Below are 5,847 nucleotides of genomic sequence, written 5' to 3'. Positions count from 1 at the left end.
ATTTAGCCTCTTCATTTGACATTTAAGCAAAACCTTACTCTGTAAATCAGCTGTTTTCATTTATAAATGCTGCATGTAATTTATTTTACAAGCAAATAGGGGGAAAAAGTCTATTTAAAGAAGATACCTGCCCCCAACTTTTAAATTCCTTACCAATTATTTTCATATGGAAAATGATTTGGTCCTTCCACCACAGCAGCCATTGAAGAACAGCAGCTATGACTGTGCACTACCCCGTGGCCATGGGCCTCAACAGGGGCCACAAGGTGACCAAGAACGTGAGCAAGCCGAGGCCCAGCTGCTGCGCAGGTGCCTCAGCAAGCACACTAAACCCCCCCCTACCGGTGGGGCTACATGACGCCACTTAAGGTCTCCACCGACTAGAAAGCCCTCAAGTTTATCGAGAAAAGGGGGGGGACACACATCCGCGCAAAAAGGAAACGACAGGAAGTGAGCCATGACCTAGCAGCCACGACCTAGCTGCCACGACGAAAGCGACTGCCAGGGACTGAGCACCTCCTCGTTCTTGTAGGGTGTCTCATCCTTTCCCCCAAGTAATGTAATAAAGCCTTTCCAGAAAAAAAAGACTCGGGAAAAAAAAAAAAAAAGAAATAGTAAAATATTTAATTGGTGCATTTAATATTTTCTAAGCCATTATTTGTTCATTTCCAAAAACTAACTTCAAGTAACCCTAATACAGTAAAGTGTATATGTATTTTATGTTTTTTTCACTGTATACAGTGTCTGTTTTTTATGATTGCTGTATATATTTTCGTTCCCTTTTCTCAAAATATTTATTAGATATTTTCTGTGGATAAGCGATATTATGCTTGTATCTGAGTCAAAACTCATAGCTGGATTGTGAATAAAGCAAATTAATTAGACCATGAAGACTTGGTTTTATGAGTAAACATGCTATTAGGGTTAGATGGTAATCCCTGCCTCATAGTAAATACTCAATAGATCTTTGGCAAATGACAGATTGTACATGACTTCTTTTGCATGCTTGAAACCATGTTCACTAGTCAACTGTTTTCATTACGTTATTCTGTGCCATCGGGTAGTTTCTGACTCATAGCAACCGTATAGGCCAGGGCAGAACTTCTCCATAGGTTTTCCTAGGCTGTAATCTTTATAGGAACAGATCACCAGGTCCTTTCTCCTGCAGAGTCGCTGGCTGGGTTCTAACCACCAACTTTTCAGTTAGCAGCCAAGGGCTTAATCATTGTACCCACGAGAGCTATTTTTGTTAAAGTCTCTAGTATTATCACTGATTATCAAAACTAAGGTTCCTGGCCTCTTAAGCTTACAAGATAAGGGGGGAGACAAAAGATAAATAAAAGAAGGAATGCATACATTTATAAATTGAGGTAAATTTTATGAAGGCATTGAATTAGTAATCAAGAATTATGGATTGATCAGGAAGCAGTATTCTCTGCTTTCAGCTGAGATCCACCTGACATCAGCTACAACATTCCTTGTTCCACATGCTCTTCTGAATCTGGCTTGAATTTCTGGCAGTTCCCTGTGAATGTATTACTGCAATCATTTTTGAATTACCTTCAGCAAAGTTTTACTCACGTGTGACATTAATGATATGTTCGATAATTCCTGAGTTTCATTGGATTACCTTTCTATGGAATGGGAACAAATATGGATCTCTTCCAGTCAGTCTTTCAAATTTCTTGGCCTAGATGAGTAAGTGCTTCCAGCATTGCACCCATTTGTTGAAACATCTCAATTGGTATTCTTTCAATCTCTGGAGCCCATTTTTCACCAATGCCTTCAGTGCAGCTTGGACTTCTTCCTTCAATACCATTGGTTCTTGATTATATGCCAGCTCCTGAAATGGTTGAACATCGACCAGTTTTTTTGTGGTACAGTGACTCTGTGTACTCCTTCCATCTTCTTTTGATACTTCCTGCATTGTTTAGTATTTTGCCCATAGTATCCTTCAATATTGCAGTTTGAGGCTTGAATTTTTTTTCTTCAGTTCTTTCAGCTTGAGAAATGCCGAGCATGTTCTTCCCTTTGGTTTTCTAACTCCAGGTATTTGCACATGTCATTATAATATTTTACTTTGTTTCCTTGAGCCACCCTTTCAAACCTGTTCAGCCCTCTTCATCATTTCTTTCATTTGCTTTAGCTACCCTATGTTCAAGAGCAACTTTAAAAGTCTCTTCTGACATCCATTTTAGTCTTTTCATTCTTTCCTGTCTCTTTAATGACCTTTTGCTTTCTTCATGTATGATGTCCTTGATGTCATCCCACAACTCATCTGGTCTTTGGTCATTGGTATTCGATGCATCAAATCTATTCTTGAGATGGTCTCTGAATTTGGGTGGAATATACTCAAGGTTGTACATTGGCTCCTGTGGATTTGTTTCAATTTTCTTCAGCTTCAACTTGAAGTTGCCTATGAGCAATTGATGGTCTGTTCCACTGTCAGCCCCTGGCCTTTTTCTGACTGATGATATTGGGCTTCTCCATCATCTCCTTCCACAAATGTATCACCTTGATTCCTGTGTTTTCCATCTGGCAAGGTCCATGTGTATAATAATTATTTCTGGTTTTGAAAAAAAGGTAATTCCAATGAATAGGTCGTTGTTCTATTCTATCATGTGACCCTCAGGTGTTGTTTCTTCCACCAAGGCCATATTTTGCAACTACTGATCCTTCTTTGTTTCCAACTTTCACATTCCAATTACCAGTGATTATCAATGCATCTTGATTGCATGTTTGATCACTTTCAGACAACAGAAGTTAGTAAAAATCTTCAATATTTTCATCTCTGGTATTAGTGGTTGGTGCGTAAATTTGAATAATAGTTGTATCATCTGGTCATCCTCATAAGCATATGGATATTATCCTATCACTGACAGTATATTTCAGGATACAAAAACCAAACCCATTGCCGTCAAGTAGATTCCAACTCGTAGTGACCCTATAGAACAGAGTAGAACTCCCCTATAGAGTTTCCAAGGAATGGTTGGTGGATTCAAACTCCCAACCTTTGGTTAGCAGCTGAGCTCTTAACCGCTGTACCACCAGGGCTCCAGGAAATGTTGTTTTTGACAATGAACTCAATGCCATTCCTCTTCAATTTGTCATCCCTGGCATAGTAGATCATATGGTTATCCAGTTCAAAATGGCCAATACCAGTCCATTGCAGTTAGATGGATAATGCCTAGGACATCTATCCTCAAGTGTTCCGTTTCACTTTTGACAACTTCCAATTTTCCTAAATTTGTACTTCGTAGTTCCCACATTCTGACTATTAATGGACACTTGCAGTTTTTTCTTCTCATTTTGAGTTGTGCCATAAAAGCAAGTGAAGGTCCTGAGAGCTTTACTGCATCTACATCAGTAGGGTCAACTCTACTTTGAGGAGACAGCTCTTCCCCAATCATGTTTTGAGTGCATTTGAACCTTAGAGGCTCATCTTCTGGCACCGTATCAGACAATGGTCCACTGCTATTCACAAGGTTTTCAATGGCCAGTTTTTTTAGAAGTAGATCACCAGGTCCTCCTTCCTTGCCTGTCTTAGTCTGGAAGCTCCGCTGAAAACTGTCCACATGGGTACCCTGCTGGTATTTTAAATACTGTTGGCATAGCTTCTAGCTTCACAGCAAAACCCAAGCCATCACAGTACGACAAACTGACAAGATGATTGGTTGACTGATAGAAAAGAAAATACTTCAGCAGTTATTTCCATGGAGTTGTCACTGTTCTCTAGGCTAATGATTGTTAAACAGGAAAGTATCCATAATCAAGCATTTACTGTGGCCCATCAATTTAAAATAATTTGAAGAAATACATCAGAGTTACAGAGTTTTCATCAGCAGTTGGGTCGTTCTTCATTCTATCAGAGCATTTTTGCAAATCTGTTTGCAGTGAGGCATAGTACAGAGTAGAGTTTAATCTTCACAACCTGATGTATATTTTAAAGTTGATTCCACGAATGAGAACACTGATTCTATGGATAAGAACACACAGTGGGCCAAGGCCACACAACTAGTGAATTACAATGCTGAGACATAATCATTTATATATTTGTTACTCCAGCTACACAAAATAAGCTATTTAGAGGTGGATCCTACATGGTGAAGAGCATGGACTCTGGATTTAGGTTCTGCTAATTGCTTATCGTCTGTCTGGCATTGGAAAAATTACTTAACTTCCCATTCCATTAGTGTTCTCATCTATAAAGTGGGGATAGCAATACTGATAATACACTTAAATGTGATAATACATGTAGAAGACCTAGAACAGTGCCTACCACACAGTCAGCACACTGTAAACCATATAACCTCAATTAATTTTTAAAACTCCGAAAGGGTAAGTAATATTACTATCCCCATTTTACAGGCAAAGTCACTGAAGCACAGAGAGAACAAGTAATTTTTCTAAGGTTACACATGCACTAAGAGGCAGAACTTGGATTTGAACCTTGGCACTCTGACACCAGAGTCAGTGCTCTTCAATGTTGTGCTAAAAGAAAATCTTGTTGTTGATGACTATAAAATAAGGCTTGGGCCCTGATAGGTTCGTAGAGAAATTTCCATAGATGTGTTTTTCAAACATCCTATTTGAACAGAAATGTAAACTCTTTTAAGAAAAAAAGCCAAGAAATGTTTAAATAAGGATTTATTTAATAGAGTCCTTCTGGAAAAGTCATCTTAATTTTACTCAGGAGGCTTGTATTATGCACACTCATGCTTTAAAAATCACCGTAGTTAGTGCAAGAATGAATTTCTACCTGATGGATAATTATTTTTGCTGTGTTGTGTCTGAAAATAAATTTATACTAAGTAATATTTGCTTTTTTGACCCTCTCACAGTTTATTTTCAGCTATCTCACTTGATCAGGAAACTCATGCCAGGTGAAATCAAACAGAAAGATTGCTTTGTACTAGAGACAACGCTGGACTGCCATCAGATATGTCAATCCTGTATCTATAACCTTTAAGCTGTTTCCAGTCTTTTACTATTATAAATAATGCTATAAGTAATATTCTTACATGTACATTTTCCTTGTCTATGTGAATATACACATAGACACATAGATTCACACATAGAGGCCCTAGTGGTGCAGTGGTTAAAGAGTTTGGCTGCTAACCAAAAGGTCGGCAGTTCAAATCCACCAAATCCTATGGGGCAGTTCTGCTGTGTCCTGTAGGGTCACTATAGAGTTGTGCTATGAGTCAAAATGGACTCAGTAGCAACTGGTTTGGTCTTTTTGTTGATGTGAATATAACTGTAGGAAAAATTTTTGGATAGACAATTAAAAGGCCAAAGGGCACATGCATTAAAAAATATTGATAGATATTGACAAATTGGCTGAAAGAATTCTTTATATATTAAGGAAAATTAAACTTTGATTCTATCATATTTATTTATGCATCTATTCTTCACCATCCACTAGTTGGTTATCTGCTGAGACATGGTTCTAAGTACTGGACCTGAGGCAGTGAACAAAACACAAAGTCTGGGATCAGACACTCATTAGACATGAATGCCAAGGGTTATATATATGGGGTTTTTTTTTTTTTTTTTAACGCCCTGTTGGAAAAATAATTTTTTCTGCATTTGTTCATCTCTGTCCTAAGCCAAGGCTTGTCCAAGTCACTTTTGCTGTCTGTGGTGGATGTTGTAGAGCAGAGCTTGGACCCTCCTCAGGAGTGATGATGTAGTAGATAATATTGGAGCCATTATTCCCTGTCCTAAAATGTGACCCAGCTGGAGCGACACACACAAGGGCTCACAAGGGCACAACAACTGGGCCCCGAGGTATAAAAACAATAGCTAGGACAATCTTGGAAAACATCTTTTAGGGAACTTTGCACA

Source organism: Loxodonta africana, chromosome 25 (genome assembly GCF_030014295.1).
Source record: "Loxodonta africana isolate mLoxAfr1 chromosome 25, mLoxAfr1.hap2, whole genome shotgun sequence".
In the NCBI taxonomy this organism is placed as follows: domain Eukaryota; kingdom Metazoa; phylum Chordata; class Mammalia; order Proboscidea; family Elephantidae; genus Loxodonta; species Loxodonta africana.
Note: the sequence above shows the minus strand (reverse complement) of the source record.